Source organism: Archocentrus centrarchus, chromosome 5, assembly GCF_007364275.1.
Source record: "Archocentrus centrarchus isolate MPI-CPG fArcCen1 chromosome 5, fArcCen1, whole genome shotgun sequence".
Lineage (NCBI taxonomy): Eukaryota > Metazoa > Chordata > Actinopteri > Cichliformes > Cichlidae > Archocentrus > Archocentrus centrarchus.
In genome coordinates this window covers 32,262,421-32,284,693 of record NC_044350.1, presented here as the reverse complement: position 1 = coordinate 32,284,693, position 22,273 = coordinate 32,262,421, and the positions used below count along the sequence as shown (strand labels likewise).

The window sequence follows — 22,273 nt, the reverse complement described above, 5'->3', positions numbered from 1 at the left end:
GTTTGAAGAGACTTCCTTCACACTTTGTCTAACTGCTTTTAAAAGAAAGGGCGGCAGAGGGAAGAGACTAGATGCAGGATTAACTGGCTGACAGCTGATGAAGTCATTTTCAAAAGTGTACAAAGAAAATGTTGATTTTTTTTCTGACCGACATTTTCTAACTATTTGAAAAGCATATGTTGGGTGTTAAGCCCCTCCCCTGGCATGCAATTCGTACGCTTTGGAAAATATTGATAACTGTAAATGATCCCTTAAGTGCATGCATTTAAAAAATACTGTTTTTGGGGGGAGAGTATGTTACAAAGAAATAATGATTTTCCAGGTGTGAAGGAGCCTCTGTGCCCATGGAACACTTTTACATCAGTAACTCACAATAAGACAAAAACAGCTGACTGCAATAAAGATTACATACACCTTTTTCACCAAATAAATAAAGTAGATGATAAATGTGTAACTTCAGATAACCAGGTGTAAATATCCAGAGTGAAAAGGATCAATTTTATACTGACACAGTTACAGTCATGCATATTCATACAACAGTCCAGAGAGGATATATATATAAATGTATTTGTTTACTCTTCTGTGCAGGTGAGGGGTGAAGGTGGGTGGGTGGGGTGTTTTCTGTGACATTTGCTTGTCTATTAGTGGAGATCCTGATCATGCTTTTTAAATTTTCAGCCTTTAGCAGAATTCTTTGTTTATGTGTGTGGTAGCTGTGTGTATGTGCTGGTATTTACAGCAACTGTGTGTGTGTGACTTGTGTGCACATTTAAAGCTAAGCCTGTCAGTAAACAGCTGCGCTGCCCAATCCCTTCATTTTTGCTCTTTGAACTCATCACTAACATCAGTAACATGACGTCACCCTACCGAACACGTCCAGCACAAACTCACAGAAAGCTTAACTCGCCCCACGTTCTGCGACCTCCAGGTCAGGTCTACGAACCCTCTGGAGAAATGATGAACAAAAATTCACATGAACATCTCTGTGCCAAAAGAAAGCCCCACAAAGCTGTTTATTTGCTAGCAAATAAAATTAAATGTCAATTGATGGAAGTGATCCAGATGAGCAGATGGAAGCACTACACTGAGGCTGATTAATCACACCACAGTGACACGTTAGATTCTTTCTCGAAACATTTCTGGATGCAGTGGACTCGCTTTGGCCAACAGAGCCACGCAAAGCTTCTGTTTTATCTTGGTTTGAGATTCGTCATCTGTGATTAAAAATGAAAGTGAAAAAAAGAAGAATGTAATGCATCACTCGTCCAGTATTTGTTTTTTTGTAGAAGCCGTAGTTGAATGTTTTATAATAGCGAGTGTCAGAAGACGTCATTAGCCTACAGAGGAATCTGCAGCTCATTTATTAGCTGTGCAGCTACACTTCATTCACTCCTGCTGGTCTCAAAACGTTAGCGCTGGTTTGAAAACCTAAATGTGTTTTGTACTCTAATGTGAAACCTCACACTCAGTGCCAAACAGAGCTTGAAAATGCCCCCTAACTGTATCACAAAAACATATTTTATGAGAAAACTACTAAGAGTAGAAAGATCACATTTGGCAGTTTTCCTAGTAAGAAGAAGATCATCACCCTGGATTTTTTTTTAGGGAAAAAAGCGATAGGCTGGGAATGTTTTTGAAATTTGGTAAACTGATTGGAGAATATCCCTATTCTTGTCAAGAGTTTATAACGTGGCACCACATGCTCATACTCATATCCCTGTTTATCCACCTGTTTGACTCTAATGGGGACCAGAATTTGCAAAATGAACATGATACTGTATTCAATTAGACTTAAAACTGGTGATTGACAGCATACACAACATTATGAGCACTGACAGGTGACATGGCTAACACTGATTATCTCTTCATCATGGCACCTGTAGTGGGTGGGATATACAGTATCAGGGAGCAAGTGAATATTTTGTCCTCAAAGTCAATGTTAGAAGCAGGAAAAATGGGCAGCGTGAGGATTTGGAGAGTTTGACAAGGGTCAAATTATGATAGCTGGACGACTGGGTCAGAGCATTTCCAAAACTGCAGCTCTTGTAGGATGTTCAGTAAAATGGTCCAAGGAAGGAAGAGTGGTGAACCAGCGACAGTGTCATGGACTGATGCACGTGAGGAGGGAAGGCTGGCCCGTGTGGTCTGAGCTAGGTTAATGCTGATTCTGATAGAAAGGTGTCAAAGCACATCGCAGTTTGTTGCATATGGGGCTACATAGCCGCAGACCAGTCAGGGTGCCCATGCTGACCCCTGCCGACCCCTGCCGACCGCCGAAAGCACCAACAATGGGCAGGTGAGCGTCAGAACTGGACCACAGAGCAATGGAAGAAGTTGGGCTGGTCTGATGAAGCACTTTTTTTTTTAACATCACGTGGAAGGTCGGGTGCGTGTGCGTCACTTACCTGGGGAACACCTGGCACCAGGATGCACTATGGGAAGAACGCAAGCTGGCAGAGGCAGTGTGATGCTTTGGGCAATGTTCTGCTGGGAAACGTTGGGTCCTGCCATCCATGTGGATGTTACTTTGACACGTACCACCTACCTAAGCATTGCTGCAGACCATGTACACCTCATGGAAACGGTATTTCCTGATTGCAGCAGGATAATGCACGAAGCAAAAATGGTTCAGGAATGGTTTGAGGAAGTTACAGGACTGAAAGGATCTGTTGCTAACATCTTGGTGCAGATACCACAGCACACCTTCAGGGTTCTGGTGGAGTCCATGCCTCGACACAGTGATTATCAGTGACTATCACATAATGACCTGATAAAATTAAAACCCTTTAAAAACTTCATAATTACGAAACACAACCTCTGGGATCTCCACACTGATTGGTAAGATTGAGCTGTATCTGCTGTAAGCTTCAGTTAATAAATATTTGGCAAAAGAACAATAGCAGAAAATCAGATTACCATTTAAAGCACCATCTGTTCTTATCTCAAAACATCTGTATTTGCGGTTAAGACCTTTCGTGAAGTCTTTTTCAGGACTAAAATGTGCTTTGAATTAATGGGGGAAATAATTCAAGAGTAGGAGTGATTCCTTTTGCAATGGTGGATATCAGATTTTTGGAAGGAAATATTTGCATTGTTCCGTGGCTGCTCATATGTCTTTATTTTAGTGGGAGTGAAGATAAACACAGACTTTTTAAATACATAAAGGGACTTTTGTTTCAAGCCTCTCAGAAGCTTGAGAAGAAAAAAAGCTACCCACTCCCTTAGTGGTTTCAGCCCAGCTAAACTGGTCTCTCAGCTGGTTTTGGTCAGGTGTCCCGTGCATGTATAAACAGATTTGCAGCTCTTTCATTCAGTAAACTATCGAATAGCATAATTCACATTAATTACAATCAAAAGCACCCAGCAGAGACTGGAATGTGTTGAGTTTTGACCTGGTGGCTTTAGTCGAACAGGTTTTTCAGCAGCAAGCACCAGTTACAGGTTTGGTCTTTTTGTTTCCAGGTAAAACTGTGACCTCATCCAAACTTGTTTCAGTTGCCTAAACCCATTAATGTGTCAGGTGCACCCTGCCTTTCACCCTATGACAGCTGGGATAGGCTCCAGCCCCCCTGCATCCCTGAACAGGATAAATGAAAGAGGATGGATGGATGGATGGATGGATGGATGGATGGATGGATGGTTATATTTGGGCTTCCTGAACAGTCAGGCACACACACTTGGCCCGCTGTGGATTTTTTTTAACAGTTAACCACTACTGAGCGGTTCCGTCACAGTTCACTGCACAGCGCTGACTAATAAAACAAGAATGCTGTAAAATTAGCTTCAGAATAAGTTCTCTATTTATGGCCCCAAGGCTAATAGTGTTTTTATTGACAGTCAAACACAAATCTATTGCTGAGCTCAGGGAGCACTTTTATTTACCAGACAACATCAGTAATTATGAAGTCTGTCATTAAATTCATAAAAAGGAGGAATGTCGTGTTGATTAATTGGACATTTGGAAGCAAGAGTGCTGTTGGGGGCTACAAATGGGGAGCTGTTATTTCACAGGTAGAAGTTTCCCGTATGAAACGTGGCACTCAAACGTGTTTCACATTTAGAGTTTACGTAAAAACACACGATGAGGTTGTAAAATATGAAATATTGCCAAAGATTTAACTACTGGTCTCATTTTCTATGACAAACAAAAGCAACGTCCAGTTGGGATGCTTTTGTTGGATTTTTGTGTGTCTTAAGAAACTGCACCAAAGAGAGGTTATTCTTTCCACTTAGATGGTTTCATTTTGATCTACAGTCAGATATGTTAATATTGATACGCGTCCACATGTTTCCTTTCCCTGTTAATCACTGAAAAACTGTCAAATTTAGCTTGTGAACCTTTGGAGAGGTCGGATTCTTGCCAAAGTGATACATTTTTGGATCACTGAGGTCCTCCATTTTTCTTAACGTTTTATGCAACATACTGTATTACCCCTGCACACAGAGAGACTCAAACGAGCTGTTTTCACACATAAACTCTGAAAAATCTGGACAGGATATTTTCCACAGTTTTCCTTGTGAGACGCAGCAGGAAGTGCAGGAAGTTTTCTGCTTCGAGAACTCAGGTGGTTCAGGTGAGGGAGCTGCCTCGCAGGGTAAAGGCCAGCTAATATCTGATTTGCATTCTCACATGCTCCTCTGGTGGGTGAAATTTTCTGGGCGGTGCATGTGTGAAAACAGCTTAGTGGACAGCCCATGCAGTAAATCACAGCCCCCCATCCCCCGGGGGCGGGGGGGGGGGGGGGGGGGGGGGGGGGTCCAGGCTAACAAGATGGCGCTCATCAGTCTGCCTCCATGACCGCTTAAAAATCTTAACTGTAGAATAAACCGTAAAGCAGTAACTATTCTGACATTTGGCCCCACAGCAACTTTTATTATTTTACCAGAGTTCACAGCCACAGACTTACTTCACCGCTTAAACAAGATAAAAGTTATAAAGAAAACATGTTTTGTCAGGCATGAATTTGGTAAATGTATTCATACTTGAGTGTTTCACTTCTCTTTAACTGTCCTCAGTTTTAAGGTTTTAAATTGTGAATAACTCAGCTTTCCACGAAGCCCAATAAGACGTGTTTTTAACAACTTTCTCAGGATGGAAATTATTGCAGGAAACCTCTGTAATTAGTCAGTAACCCTTCTTTTCACTCATTTTTATGTTCCCACATTTTCAGAAAGCTTCTGGAGCAGAACATATACTTTGGTAGCAGCTGTATAATGGCTGCAGTGCTGAACAAAGCGCACATTGTACCTTACATTATAGACACAGTATAGAGCAGCAGTTTGGGTGCTGTTGCTGCCATAAACCTGTCTTCCACACTCATGCACAGTTTCAAAGAAACAAGTAGAGCTCTGAGTGGATGTCGGCTGTTACTCTTACAACAAATTAACAAAACGCAAGAACTTCATTTTACTGTTGAAAATGTCCAAATGAAACTATTTTGGACATTTTCAGGATATTAATAAGCTAAAAACGATGTAACAGACCAAAAAACTTTATTTTCAGCATTTCATTCATTGTAATTTGTGTGCTACAAACACGAGTTTGTGAGTTTTAGAAACATTTAATCCAGTATTTGATACATGCACAAATACAGAAGTTACATCATGTGTTTTACCGCACACGCAGGTCAGAGACATGATGTAATTCACGCTCGGCTTGGAGAGTTTTTACTGGCTTTTACAAAGATCTGCAAGCCCCACGAGTCTAATCTAACAAAACATTCATGCTGCAACACCCCACCGCCTGCAGCACAGACAGCCACTCATGGTCAAAGGTCAAAGGTCAAAACTATGCTCTCCTCCCTGACAGGTCAGCAGTGTTTTTTAAAAGCATACCAGCCACACTGTGGCTATGAAGACAAATGCTAAGGTCAGTCTCATGCTAAGTACTGTGTGTGTGTGTGTGTGTGTGTGTGTGTGTGTGTGTGTGTGTGTGTGTGTGTGTGTGTGTGTGTGTGTGTGTGCTCCAATATTAGCATCCAATATTAGTTTTCATGAACCCAAATGTTTCACTGCATGAAGTCTAACACCAACAATATCATTAATATCTTTGTGATCTCTTCTGTTCATATGCATGGGGATGCTGTTTTTATCATTTCTAAGCATATGGCACGGAGCCTTTTCTGTTTACTGCTGATAGAAGATAATGTGTACCTCAGTGTTGGGCAGATGGGCAGAACTTGCACAGTGATGCCACAGTGGCATAGCCAGCAAATTTATCCAGATGACTCAGTAAACCTTCTTGAAGCTGCCTGAACGTGCAGCATCTGCAGAAGTTGACACACATTAAATCTAAGTGAGTTTAGAAATGTTATAGAAAAAGGTAAAAAACTAAATTAACCCCTTAACTGGCAGCAAATAAAATCACCTGAAACAACTACATAACACCCTCTGGTTATTATTGGCTCTGAACAACCCATTTCATAGCCTATTAACCGGCTGCGTCTGGTCCGCGGGCCGAATGAAGTGCATTTATATGGCAGGCTAGACCCGCCCATTTTGACTGACACCTCATTCGGCCAATCATGTTAAGAAATGGGTTTCCCAGAGCCAATAATACTCAGAGGGCGTCACGTAGCTTTGTCAGGTGATTTGGTGCAGCCAGTTACATGATTGGCCGAATGACGTGTCAATAAAAATGGGAGGGTCTAGCCTGCCATATAAAAGGGACTACAAACGGCCCGTCACCGGGCCCTTGCCAGTTAAGGGGCTACCCCAGTTATTATTGGAACTATTGGCAGAATTATTTGTTCCTCAGTGACCATTTTCTCTCTTCTTTACACAGTAACCATTTTTTTCCACCTGCCAAATTAGTTGTTTTTACAAAATCTCTCAACGTGAAAATAGCACCTTTACTTTTTGCTGTTACACATCTGCTACTAAAATAAGTACAGTTCACTTTTTTCCACCATTTCCCCATCTCACATCCATCAGAATCTTTTAATGAAGGTTTTGCATCTCTGTTCTGTGCGTTTGAGTGCCAGGCAGTTAGGCATGTTTGCAGAACCCCGGTCATAATTCCCAAAGCATCTGTTTTTTTCCTCGACCTCTACCTGCTGAGGAGAAAAGAGTACGGTGAAAACATCTCTTTTCTCTTGCTTGACTCAGAGATACAAATTACAGTTGATCTGAGGTTAAATGAATAACAAGTGTTGTGTTTTAGGGTGGATTGTGAGCCTGGATGCCCCCCGCAAGTGCCATTTGTCTGAGTGAAATGCTTGTGGCCTCAGGAGGCAGAACAGGAATTTCCATTTCATGCTCGGGTGAAGTTCCAGATTGGCCAAGCTTACACCACAGGGCCCTTTGAGTGGCTTACATTATGCCAAGTGAAGTCAATCATGTGAAAGGAAAAACACTACCAAGCACCTTCATATATATATATATATATATATAAATAAAGGGCAGCCCTCTGCACGGCATGTATCACTGGCAGATTCTTGCACCCTGCTGTTGTGTGTTGGATTGTCTCAGGGGCATCTCTGCACAGCCAGCACCTGGGGTCTTGCCTTGTGCCGTAGACCCCAGCCTCTCGATCTTGTGCTCAGAGCTTGTTCCTGTGCTGCCATGATTAGGGCCTCTGTGCTGTCTGTCAGCCCAGCTTTGTCCAACCATTGGTAGGATTTTTTGATATCATTTCTTCTGTCTGCCGGTGGTACACGCCGCACAGAGGCCTCTCCTTCCATGATGGTTCCGGTTCTTGCGCCTCTTCTTTCTCCGGTTTCTGCTGCCTGAAATATTCACTAAGCGCATTATCAGTTATGGCCATCTGTTCTCATATTGTTCCCCTGTCACCTTGGATCGTTCAGTGGAGAACATCTGGTTTATTCTCCAGGCTTCTATGTCTAGTTTCTAAAGCCTCAGGTATGGACAGCTTGCTGTACTTCTTATGGATCCCTTTCTTCATCACAGGTAACTGGCTAACTCCCTCCATGCTGCCATGATCTTGGCCTCTAGTCTCTTTCTCCACGGAGAATGTACTTGGTACCCAGTCTCAGAGTGTGGTGTAATAATGATGATGATGATGATGATGGCTCCCCCTTGCCGTAGCATTTGTGTTGTACCTCGTCAGTCTCTAGCTGCCATAGCAGTTGCTTCTTCCAGATGTTGGAACGCGGAGCTACTAATTGTTTCGATGTTAGTCTGGATGTTGGATATCAAAGAGTTCATAGATCTCACATCCTCTTTCACTGGGGTTACACGTGTAGTTCCCGATTCTCACCTCATGTCCGCTTATTGTCAGTATGACGATGGTTCCTCAACACCTTGGACCTTGTTAACCCGGGCGATGTCCAAGCCGGTGTGGCTCATTATATAAGTCATATCTCTCTCACTCATATTCCAAAGTAGGCTTGTGTAGCGATCTGGCTGTAGCATGGGGATTGGATGCACGCCCTGGCTGGGATTCGAACCCCCAACCTATTGTTCCAAAGATGATAATGGCTCACACATCACATTGCACTCCCTGATAGCAGTGGGCTTTTTCAGGATAAGCTAACTAAAGAAAACAACAAACTTCACATATTCTAACAAGTGGTGATGTGTCTTTTTTTTCACCTGAGGCACTTTGGCGCTTCTACTTGGCCCTGCACAACTGTGTACCAAATATCAGGTGAATCTGATTTTGAGGGAGATTTATTTTTTTTGCCCTATATTAACCCCTTAACTGGCAGCAAATAAAATCACCTGAAACAACTACATAACACCCTCTGGTTATTATTGGCTCTGAACAACCCATTTCATAGCCTATTAATCGGCTGCGTCTGGTCCGCGGGCCGAATGAAGTGCATTTATATGGCAGGCTAGACCCGCCCATTTTGACTGACACCTCATTCGGCCAATAATGTTAAGAAATGGGTTTCCCAGAGCCAATAATACTCAGAGGGCGTCACGTAGCTTTGTCAGGTGATTTGGTGCAGCCAGTTACATGATTGGCCGAATGACGTGTCAATAAAAATGGGAGGGTCTAGCCTGCCATATAAAAGAGACTACAGGATAAAGGATAAAGATTAAAGTTAATCAGGTGATCTAGGGGTTGCTGGCCTCTTTTGTGCAAACTTGGTGTAAATCAAACTGCTAGTTTTCTTGTAATATTATTAACAAGCACACAAACAATCCTGTTCCCCCCTCCGGGGACGGGGCAATAATGTCAAGCACCAGCAACCCCCAGTGGACTCCCAGAATCCACTGCTGATGAGCTCCTGGGCCCCCAGTCTGTCCCCAAACTGTTTTGGTGGTAAGAGGGAGCTACAATTCAGAGAATGTATGGTCAAATGTCTTGTAGCTGAACCCACAGAAATACTCCAATTGAATCCTTTAAGAAATTGTGATCATCAAATTCAGAGGAGTGTGTACTTACACAAACAGCAGGCCATCCCACACACCCTCAAACCTGAAAACGAGTGTGTTGATCCGACATTCCTGATGAGTGGAGTGGACACCAACCGAAAATATCATTTTAATAAATCACAGCCAATTAGTCAATACACAAACTTTGAGCATTTATAAGAAGAGGTCAGGTCTCTACCTGCTGTGTGTGTGTGTGTGTGTGTGTGTGTGTGTGTGTGTGTGTGTGTGTGTGTGTGTGTGTGTGTGTGTGTGTGTGTGTGTGTTTGTTTCCTAGCAGAAGTTGCTCCCTGCTGGACTGAACTCACTGGCCTCACTCCCTGCAGGGCCACTGGGTATCAAATATAACACAACAAGTTCCCACTGTGATCCTTATTATTTTTATTTATTTATATCTGTGTGTGTGTGTGTGTGTGTAGGATTGACACTGTGCATTTGTATGAACTTTGTAAACTACTCACATTTCATATTTTCTTACACTGAAACATGGTTGTTTGTTTTTTCCAATAACATTTAAATAGTGTGATGATTTAGAGCGATGCAGGTCCATTAAAATTTAAGCTTATCTGTTAAGTCTGTGTCTCAGCAGGTAAACAGAGTCATCTACTAATCAGACTGATGATGGTTGTTCAGTCAGCATGCAGAAGTGTTTGTGGGCAAGATTAAAAAAAATGAAAATGTGTCCCCTGTGCCACAGCCTTCGTGAGACAGTCGCATCGCTGTATTTGTACTTTAATTGCTCAATAAGACTGAAAAGTTCTGTTTTAATGCAGCCATTTATCATTTTAATTAACATGTTAAGCTGTTAATGTAGCAGAATCCAAACTCATTTAACTTTTAAAGGTGATCTTTAAAACGGTTACTAACTTTAAAGTTATGTGAGACCGCCGTAACAGCTGTTAAGACGCTCTGGTGCCATAATCCCACCCGTCATCGTCTGTCGCAGGCAGACTCTGGGTGGATTTTTAAGCTGCAGATTCCTAACAAACACAGCACTTCGGGGAAAAATGTGTACTTCAAGTGATGACTGGAAAGGCTTTCGAGTCTTTAAGCTTCTGTAAAAAAAAAAAGTCAAAACAGCTTTAATTTTAGTGATGCTGGTGATGAAACCAAGCAGGTAGAGGAGTGCACATTTAACATTACTAAGAGGAATAGAAACAGGAAACAGCTGCTGCTCCTGCCGTATATGTTTGTAACAAATGTTGTTAGAACCATAAATCAGTGCAAAGAAACAAAGCAGGTCTACAAAAGGATCAGGAAGAAACTGAAGGATCCCAGTTACACTTATTTACCTTTTTAATCCTGGCAAATCAAGACAGATTGAAAGCATCTTTTTTTCACTGGACACTGAACACACCTCAATTTGCATAAAGCTGAGAAAAACTGCCATGAATGCATTCTTTTATTATGACCAGTGGAGACACATATAAGAACAAAAGTGAAGAACTGTGAGGGAATAAATACAATCTGGAATATGAGTTTGGCTTAAAAGATGGTGTTTGATTGGGTGTAATTTGTCACAGTTAGGCTGTGTGGCAGAGTTGGACCCAAATCCAGGATGCGTGAACGGAGCGAACTCAGACAGCTTTTTATTGCTCAAGATACAAAGAACTCAAAATACTATAACAGAATGTCACCCGAGGCTTAACTAAAGACGAAATGGCAAGCCTGGGAGAAAAAGGGGGAAAGCCACTGAACTGGGGAACACACACAGAACCGAGAATAATTGAGGGCTTAAACACACACACTAGGTAATCAGGGCAAGTGGAAACCGCAGGGACCCACAGGTGAAACAAATGAAACAATAACACAGAGGAAGCAAAACTAAACACAAAGCACAGGGAACACGGAACTGTCAAAATAAAACAGGAAGTGACCAAACAAGATACAAATGCAGACTTGACACTGTACGAGGAACCGCATACATACTGGGGAAACAGACACAAGAGACACCACAACGCAAAGGAGGGACACTAAGGGATAACACAGGGAAATGTAAACTCTAAAGCTATGGGACAGGGAACCTAAGGGAACAGCAGCAAAGGGAAAAAAAACACAGAAAAAGGCCAAGACATGGAGACAAAGCAGACACAGGAACACAAACACGGGGAAGACCAGAACAAACCAGAACAACACACAAATAACTAATAACAGAACAGCCAATCAACAAACCGAGGATCTAAACTGTAAGGACAACTAAGAAAACACAACTAGAAAATACAACAACAGACCTCACAGAAAAACACAAAAACACTGGCCCAGCGGCCCAGGACCATGTCATAATAAGGGACAGGTCCTGCTTTATTACCTGCATTTTATTACATTTGCATTATTTGTTACAGACCCTAAACGATTTTTTTAAAATCCCTACAGCAGTTTTTCTCTACTCTTGGACTGGAATTTTGACATTATTAACTCTGATTGTACGATGACATGAACTTCAGTTTGAATGCAGGTGCTGGTTCCATGTGTGCTTTTTAAAATTCACAGATTTGAATTACAGATTGTGGCTTTGACTCTGTGCTGAAAGCACAACTGGTCTTGTCATTAAAACAGTGTGATATATCATAGCTTTAAATTCTAACAAGCTTCCACGAGTAGTTGAGGTAAATCTCAGGAAACAGGACCCTCTGGTATCGTATAATACATCTGCTGTGAGCATCTTTTCTTCCACGTTTTGTTGAATCTATTAGTGTCTTAAATCAACAACCTGGTGTCTGCAGCATATGGACTGATACATTTTACAGACAGCAGACTCAACAGAGTCAAAATTATCTGCAAAAGATAAGATACAGCTCAGGCTGATAAGAGCGTCGTTTGTTCTGAAGGAGTCGTTATAAACAGACACAAACACACACAGAGGATTAACATGTGATGTGCAAACAGAAATGCACACATGAAGTGGAGAAAAAAAAAGAGTTACATCATGGTTGTTTTTTGAACAACAAAGATAGAAAAGTGTGATTTTGCATAAATTTGAGGTTGGATATTTGTGCAGTGCTGGCGTGTTGTTCAGCATGCTTGGAGACCAGTTTGGGTGATGGAGACAGCAGGCTTAATCAAGGGGGAAGACTGTGGGGACTCTGCATGATTACAAACCCAGAGCTTTTCCCCTTCTTCTCCTCCTCTTCCTCTCGTCTCCATTTCCTCCGTTTTGCGTCCCTCACATCAAAGGTCAAAATGTGAAAAGAAAGATACAAACCAGGAAAGAAGAAAAGTGGGAAAAAAAATTTTTTTTTTTTAAAATTGATTAACAGATCAATTTTTTTTACATTTAGTTTAGTTTGGATACATCTGAGGGAAACTGAGACAAACAGAAGACATCCAAACATCAGCCACACTCCATCTGAGAGAAGGAGGATGTAAATATTAAAGATGAAATGTGAGGGTGACGCTCAGCCTACTTCATCACATCCCTGGACATCTGTCTCCATATTGTATTATAACCTTAAACAGAAATCCATAATGTACACCTATCCTTGCTAACAAAATAAATAAATGAATCTGTGTTTTTGTCGAGCTGCAGAATGTTTCACTGTTGGTGCATTATTTATAATTATTTATTTGATATAATTATTTATAAATATCTTTATGCATTTATACTTAAACCTTTTATAGATTGTTTACTTTAGACTGCTTCTCAGTGATAGGTCATTCTGAGCTACCTTCAGCAGTTACTTCATTTAAACCATGTCTTCCAGACATGACCTGACCTACTCTTAGCCCTGGTGTTTTTGGCTAATTAAATAGACCTGTAGCCAACCACCTCTATATTTCTATAACTATTGTAAAGACTTGCAAATCCATTGTGTGACCATATGTACAGGAGATTTCTGTTTGAAGAGTTTCATTCAGAATTTAGAATATATTAAAGCACTTGGTGCATCGTATATCCTCTTAAGGAAACAGAACTAGCTCAGTGTTGATCCCATCACACATATCATTGGGATTAAATGTACCCACTACCTCTGGTTTAAGTCATATTTATCTGACAGATTGAAGTTTCTTCATATAAATGATGAATTTTACACATACCCACACAAAAGTCATCATGGAGTTCCACAGGGGTCTGTGCTAGGACAATGCTTTTTACCTTATACACGGTATCCTTAGGCAATCTTATTATAAAATACTGAATACATTTCCACAGAAGATAACACAGACCTTTAGTTATACATGACACCATGTTTTGTTTTGTTTTTTGGCTATCATCACTTATTTTACACCAGGATAACAGATCTCTTCATGGCCCCTCTGTTGAGAAAGAGCAACTACTGAGATCAGAAATGTTTCAGTATGGGCATTTGTGGATTGTTAACTATGCATGAAAAGAACTGCGACAACTTCATTTTCACTCTAATTTACAGGAGACACCAACCTTTTTTCATTTTCTTACTGTTTCAGCGTTGTCTGAAGATGAAGTGACGGCACCTGGATCTGAGCCCTGAAAGCTTTACAGCTCGGATGTCTCCATCAGCCAAAACAGGACAACAAAGTAAGCACACAAAGTGGCAAACTGCCGAAATTGAACCCTTTTTTTGTGAGACAGACCAATGACAGTTTTATGTCCCAGCACTCATCATAAAGCTTTTTGTCAGTTCACAATAAAGCCTTCTTCTATGTGGCTGCGGCTGCTGCTCCCATGAAGGACTGGAAGTTAGCTTGATAAGCAGAAACAGCCTGGATTTTTAAGTGTAATCCACATCTGGAAGCCAAAGTTATCATTGCCATTGCTCACATAGTTCCACACTAAGCTGTTTATTGATGAACATAATCAGATAAGGATTATGTTCATCAACTGGCCAGCACACACAGATGTGAACAGTCACTGTGTGTGCATGTGCGTGTGTGTGTGTGTGTGTGTGTGTGTGCGCGCGCGCACACATCTGAACAAGTGTGTTGGACCAGGCAGATGTTTTTCATCTTTTGAAGATCAAGACGAATGTGCACGCGAGAATGCAAGCCTTTGGCAGGGTTTTGTGTGTGTGTGTTGGAAGGAGAGATGTTTGTATCATTTGAGGATGTAGAGAATCTAGGCAAGTGTGTGTGTGTGTGTGTGTGTGTGTGTGTGCCCAGATGTTTGTATCTCCACAGGAAAATAGAGATGTACACTGTGTGTGAAAGAGTTTATGTCAATAGATTAAGTTACTTTAGAGTCTTTTAATCTTTGCCCTAGCTCGGTCTAAACACACAGGAACCCTGGATATCACCACATAACACAACACACAGCAGGGAGACAGGGATGAGGATGAACAGCAGGCAGCGACAGATGACTTTGGGAGGTCCACAGAATGAGATAGAAGTCGCCAGACTAAAGGAAAAGAGAAGTCTGAAAACAAGAATAATGGGAGAGAGACACAGAAAACCCAGAAAAGTGAACACTCAAGAGGAAGACACTTCCTCTCACACACTCTCTGCTTCAGTCTCAAATATGTATTTATCATTCCTGAAGTAGAAGTTGTGCCTCTTCCTCTGTGTCTGTTTTCATTATTCACACAGTCCTCCCGCAGCAAGTAACTATAAGCATATTTTCACCTGTCACAGCAAAAATGAAAAGAAAAGAGAAACTCAAGCACACTCTGTGACTGTGTCATATAGAGAGGATGCCAAACTAGCTACCAAAGCCACAAAAAGAGTACAAAGACTCTTTGGGGGAATATGGGGGAGCTGCTTTACAGCAAGACAGCTTTCTTTTCAATTTTCCCTTAAACGGGGGGCAGAGCAGCTTGTTTTCAGGTGTTACTCCATAACACCTGAAAACAAGAGGAAGGGAATGAGGAGACAAGTGGAGAGCAGAGAAAATTAAGCCAAATGAGAAGAAAATAATGACAAAAGTACCATCCTCTTCCCAAAAACATATCCAGTTCAGGATCACTGGGAGGCCGGAGCCTATCCCAGCTGTCAGTGGCGAGGGGCGGGGCACACACTAACACACTGGGAGACGGATGTTCTCTCTCATTCATAACGATGGCCAGATTAGAAGCTAAAGGTACCATTCTGGGATGAATTTATTCAGTCAAACATGTTATTGTGTGGACGGGGCAGTGCTGCAGTTGATGGCAGTGTTGCCTCAGCATGAAGGTTCTGGGTTCTCTGTGTAGAGTTTGCATGTTCTCCGTGTGCCTGTGGGTTCTCTCCAGATACTCCCGTTTCCTCCCACAGTCCAAAAAACATGCACGTTTGGTTACTCTGTGGCAGTCTGTGTCATTTTTTTCCAGTTTGTGGACTTTTGAATTCTTCTTTATGATTTAATGTTCCATTTGGTTCTTCATTTGTTATTCTTGGTGACACTTTTGACACAGTTAGTATTTAGGGTCATTTGGTTAGTCTCTTGTGTCAAGTTGATATGTTAGCCATGTCTCAGGGTTTGGTTACTTCCTGTGTTATTCTGATAGTCATGTTTCCCTCAAACCTTGTTTTTATTTTGGTTTCCCCCATCATTATCAGATTTAGCTCAGGTGTGTTTAGTTCCCCAGGTGTCTCCACTCTGCCCCCATCTCCTCTTGTGTATTTAAACTCTCAGACTTCTTATTTTCTCTGTTATGTCATAGTGTTTGTTCTCTGCCTGTGATGGTTTCCCCACTTTCTTTATGGGCTTTGGTTGTTTTGTTGGATTACACCTTTGACAATAAAGTTTAGTTTTAATTTATGCTACTCTGTCTTAAAGTCTGCTTTTAGGTCCACATTCTCCATCCTCACGCCCAACCTATGACAGTGTGTCTCTCTGCGGTATGGACTGGTGACCTGTCCAGGGTATTACCTCAAACAAAACTGCTCAAAAAAATCAAAGGAACACTTTTTAATCAGAGTGTAGCATCAAGCCTATTAAGTTTCTGGGCTATTGATCTCATCAGATAAATAGCAGAGGGGGTTGTTAATCAGTTTCAGCTGCTTTGGTGTTCGTGAAATGAACTACAGGTGCACTAGATGGGCAACAATGCCCCCCCCCCCCCCCCCCCCCCCCCCCCACCTTGCTTCATGTGGGGTGAGAAAAGATTTTATCCGGTGAAGTGGGGTATGGTGGAAAAAGTTTGAGAACCACTGGTTCAGGACATCATCAGGAATGTTTCTAGATGAATTAGTAGGAAAGCACAGGACCAATTAGATGGAACGTTGCCAATAATTTCTACTAGTTTTTCCCATCTGAGTATTTTACCCCCACTGACCCCCTCGTTGTGTGTGTGTGTGTGTGTGTGTGTGTGTGTGAGAGACCATATCTCTTTCCTAACATGCCCCTCCCTTCTTTGCTCTCCAAACCAAAACTAAACATTTTGACAGAGCAGCCTGTTGATGGGTGATAACAGAACTGCAGCTCAGTGCTAATTCACTCACTTCTAAAAACAACGGTTCGAATGACCTGAAAACAAAAACCTCAGCATGTGGCGAAGACACGAGGGACTGATTTTGCACAATGATTGGAACATTAGCCACCGAGGATCATAACACTGTGATGCTTTTAGATGTTTATGTTGTTCAGACGCTTCAGCAGGGAAACAGCCAAACATGTGACATGTTTATCTCGCCATAATTCTCCTTCCTTTGTCCTCCACCCTCTGATTATAATGTGAGAATCTGTGATGTCCCGAGCCAAAAATCCATTGTGCGGATGAGCCGGCCAGAAAACAATCAGGTCGACTCTGCAAGCAAATATTGCTCAAGACTCAGTAGTTAACTATTGATTGCTAATGGGAATGTGAGCAATTGTGTATAAAATGTACGCTGTAGGTGGAGGGGAACTCAGAACCCTGGAAAAAATAGAACATTGAGCTTTCTAACGTAATATTGTCAAAGTTAAACCCCAATCAAGCAGTTTTTGTGCTTACACCTAACAAAACCTGAGTAAATATCAAAGTAAAATCAGCCACACTTGAATGTGTCACACCCACCTTCCACTCCACCTGCCTTCCTTCTGTTATTGTGAGTGGAAACACGCCTCTCTGTCCTTTCAGGGGGGGTTCTTGTTTGTGCCATTTCAGATGGCAGGAAACCGTTTTGCTTGTGGGGATGATTGTGATAGTTTAGTGCTTCCTCTCTCTCCTAAAGCCACAGAATCCTCAGGATCATGCTTTGACATCAGTATGTACCTAAATATGTACCTGTGTAGGAAAAATTGTGTTTATATTGTACTAGTTTGCGTATTGCTGATTGGGCACTTTTCTCCCATCCAGGAAAGAACATTTTTTTTTTTCCCCACAGAAGTTCATGAGAGAAACTGCTTCATTGTGTCACCACCCACCCCCCCATTTTCTTAACCGCTTTTACAATTCAGGATTGCAGGGGTGCTGGAGCCTATGTTGGCTGTCACGCAGCAAGAGGCTGGTTACACCCTGGACAGTCCACCACAGGCTTACAGACAACCATTCATGCTCACATCCCCAGCATCAGACCACACTGACCAACTGGAGCTTTGCCGTAGCCCAGTGTAGATTTCTGAGGTGCTGCCGCGGAGCCTTCGGTGCAGAATGTATCACACAACTATAAATGAAGCCTACAGGAGACAGAGCAGGTTAAAGACCGACCAGCTACAGCTGCTATTTTAGGAATGTTATGAGCAAACGCTGTGTGTACGCATGTGCGCCTCCATCCAGAACAACATAGTTTTTCACCCTGGGGGACATGAGTCATCTCTGACCTCTGACCCCCCCAAAAAGAGCCAGCCAATCATGTCTCAGCTGGAACTGAGCCAGAGGTGTCAACCAATGTCAGCGATGATCTAAAACCAGACAAAAACAACTTAAGCATTAGCAAATGTTTCATTTTAAATAGAAGATAATGAAATGTTTCATATGCCTTTGCACTCTCTCGTTCTCTTGTCTCGCTGAAGAATTGGCTTCATCTCCTGATTTATTGCGACTAACTTCACTAGCACAACATTCACAGATAGGTTTGCTCTCAAGAAGATAAATAGCTTTGTGGTTTTTGTTTACTTGTAAATTGAGCGAAATCCCCGAGGAGCATTCAAAGTAATTTAAAGCTTTCCTCTAATTATCGCGGATGATCTCTGAACCAGAGACTGTTGGGACTGAGCAGAGGGAGGGGGAAATGATGGAAAGGTAAAAAACAATTAGAAGTAAATAAAAATAAGATTAAACAAAATTAAAAAGACAGAAGGGAAGAAGAAAACTAGAAACATGTTTTCTTCTGAAAATGAGACCCCAGAAACACACACACACACACACACACACCACACACACACACACACACACACACACACACACACACACACAGAGGAATTACTGAAAGGAACGTCCAGGCACAGACCCAGGATTCACAGGAGTTAGGAGGCCCATGGGTCAGAGTCTCCAACAAGTTTAAAGTGACTGTTAATATTTCTTGTTAGAAAATTAATCAAAGGCAATGGAAAGTGACCAAAATAAAAGATACCAAATGCTTAAAGTGTTGCCATAAAGTTTTCTGTTGTTGAGGAGCAAAGTTTCGAGAACAGGATCACATGAAAGGCTGTAACGTGAACAACTGCTGCCTTAATCTGCAAAATTTGCAGTGATATGAATCTGTGGCTCTTGTAGGTAAGTGGATAGTAATATGCATACTGCTCTGCCTCATGTGCACAATAAGATGCTCTGACAGTCCGTGCTTTAGTTTTCATCCTGTCTGCTAACAGCAGTGAACTCTGCTTTCTTTTTTCATGTCATTCTTTCTGACAGTGACACTCATGTATTTTAACACCAGTCAAGTAATTTCCTAAACTTAAGGACTTTTGGATATAAATGTTACAGATGAGAAAATCATTCTGGGAGGTGCTGAGAACTTTGTGTTTATATGAGGTCAAGAACAATAAGTTTGTTTACCTTTTGTTAATCTGCTGGTTAAACCATTAAACTCTGACTGATACGGATAAAAAGCAGTTTTGACACAGACATCGCTCTCCTCACTAAGCCACAGTAAAATCTAATAACGCTTACATCCATTTAATATTCTAAATGAAAGCTTTAAACAACAGCACTGACGCAGTGAGTCAGTCTCTCAACAGAAATCAGTGCCACTCAGAAATCATTTTAATAACTGATATCGGTTGGTCTCAGTACAGGGATGAAACTACGTCCATGTCACGTGATGCACAATCTATGGAGCAAAGGAGCTCCTGCCAAAAACTTCCCTGCGCAGTCAGCTGCAGCAATACATGCTGCAACTGTAACTGATCATTGCAGGAAATTAGTGAATGCAAGAAGTTCACTCAAACCCTCCTTTTTGGGCCTCTTAAGAAATAATGTGTTCATAGGATGAGACATGAGGTTCCCTCACAAACGCGTCTCATTGGAGGCCCTGGCCTTTCTCAGTGTGACCGACAAAAGGATCTGATGATTACAAAGCCAAACCCAAACGAATGTGGAAATGGAAATGAGCTTAATTACGCTGAGCTGAAAGAGAGTGATTACCAGTGAGCACCAACCACATTTAAAACACGCTGTCAAACAACCACACCCTGCAGGGGAGGAAGAGAGAGGGAAATTAAATCCTTCTGAGGTTTACATGTAGTTTGGAACTGTGTGTGTGTGTGTGTGTGTGTGTGTGGCCACGGAGCTGTTAGCATGTAGCAGACCCTCACAAGGGGCCTGTACATCATGTGTGGTAGAAAATGCAATCACATACACACAAGCAGACATATTTCAGACACTTAAGCGTTTACATGCTCACACACACACAGACACACACACACACACACACACACACACACACACACACACACACAGGCCCCAACCTTCCACCTCCACACCGCATGGGAACCCATAAATCTCTTACAGGTCACGGCTAATTTTTTAAGACCAGATTGCAGCCCAGCATTCTTTCAGACACCTAAGACACCACACACACACACACACACACACACACACACACTTTCTCCCCTTTGCTCCCCTTCAAATCTTCTTATCTCTTGAGGATTGTCCCTGCGTCATTTCTCATTCAAATCACATTCCAGACATTTTCTTGTTCTTTTCTTCAGCAAAAATAAAAACTTTAATTAAAGCCTTTTCTTTCTTATTTGATTCATGTAATTTTCCCCTGTTCTCAGTTGCATTTGCTCAAGTTGTTCCAATAATTCATCTTCAATCACAGTGAACTGTGCAGAATCTGACTCCAACCAGCAGCTGCAGTCGGTAGCCCGCACCTCCTCCAGCTAACAAGCAGCTAATTAATCATTGGAGAAATCACTGATGTGAGACCCGACTGAATGGAAACAGCAGGATTTAAAACAAAGTATGAAATAAATAGGAGTGCAAATAATTCATGTAACCTATGGACAAGAAATAAATTAGGTGTGACTTTACAAAAGAATAACGTAGACAAGGCTGATTAGTTAACTTGATCACAACTAGGACGTCACGTCTTTGGACATCATTCAAATTCTGCAGAAGCAAGAAAAAAATCATACACAGAGAAAAAGAATCTGTAGTTTGGCCACAAGGAAAGAGAGAACAGTTTGTCCTACACACAGCTCACAGTCACTTTCTTTTTCAGGTTTGATGCACCTTATTTATGACAGCTGTATGAACACAGTTCTCCAACCATGAGAAAAAAAATGACTGGGTTTAAGTTCAAAGTAGATTGGCTCACAGTAGCAAACTGATGTGCTTTTCCTGATTCTCCTCCATCAAGTGTTCTAATAAACCATCCCATAACTAACCAGCTAAAAGAATTCAGACACTTGTAATGTTATAAATTACACCTCAAATCTGCTTCTCCTGCTGTAACACTCAAACATGTTGTAACAAGTTACACAAAGCAGAAAAGAAATGAGACCTCGTCTGCAGCCGGAAGCAGCGGTGGATATGCCAACAGCAGGGGTTGTGCGTCATGTATCCACATAGGAACAGCAACTGTAGAGAAATGGTTCAGAAAGAAGTTCTGCTAAAAACATGGTACTTACTTGGTGTAACTCCCATCCTGGATCTGGACTTCTTTCATGCACTTCCTGTCATTAAAGCAGAGACTAAGAGTTTCAGGTAGGCCCGTATTCACAGCTTTATAAACCAGACAAAAAGAATGTGCGAGCAAACGTCTGTCCAGCTTTTGATCATGAATCTTCACAGTGTTATGGCCCCCCACCCCACCCACTTGCAGGTCAATCACAATTTGTTTCCACAGACTGGATCTGAACTTTTTCCAAAGACTTTAAAACTCTTCTTGTGGAAGTCAGATAAAAATGCTGCATTACTGTTGTGTGGAATTACTGTCTAGTATTGCTCTCATTGTGGAACATTCGCGTTTGTTGAACACTGATGTATCTCAGAGTAAATCTCAGGCTTACGATAAATTTATAAAATTAAGAAAATGTGCAGTCAATGCAAATATGAAGATGGCTCTCTAGATTTTCTTAGCTCTCTCCCACTTTCCCCTCTTACCTTGCAGTCAGATGTAACTTTTCACTCTTTTTCTGCTATATTTCTCTTTTTCTTACACGCTCTCTCTCAGCGTAAACAATCAGAGTCCATGTATTGCTTAAACTGGCAGTTATAACATTCAGCAGCCTCAGCTGTTTGTGTCAGTGTGACCCAGACCCCCTTTAACCAGAGGGTCAGTCAGGGTGTGTCAGGATTTTACACATTGTTAAAGGACATCTGGGACATTTTGTGTTTGTGTGTGTGTGATGTTCAGTGGATGCATATTGATTATGTTTAGAATTGTATCTCTTCTTCTGTGCAGTGATCAAATATCCTCTTGGTTCCTGTTGTTGTTGCGGTTTAGTTTGTGATTTCCTTGTGTTTTCCCAGTGTTCTGTGTCAGGTCTGTGTCTTTGTTCCCTCGTCTCACTTCCTGTTTTATTTTGATAGGCGTCTGGTCCCTGTGTGTTGTGTTCAGTTTTGCTTCCCCTTGTCTCATCAAGGTAATTTGGTTCACCTGTGTTCCCAGCTGTTTCCACTCCCCTCATTATCCCCTGGTGTTTTTAAGTCCTGTGTTTTCTCTGCCTGTT

General features: G+C 41.8%; 1 protein-coding gene across 1 annotated transcript in view; it reads left to right on the top strand.

Annotated features, from left to right (window-relative positions):
• ripor3 (RIPOR family member 3) overlaps window positions 1-22,273 on the top strand; it is a 60,478-nt gene that overhangs the window by 2,783 nt on the left and 35,422 nt on the right. Inside the window, 1 exon segment of the mRNA XM_030729727.1 lies at window positions 13,747-13,837. The gene's annotated coding sequence lies outside the window, so the exon portion shown is untranslated.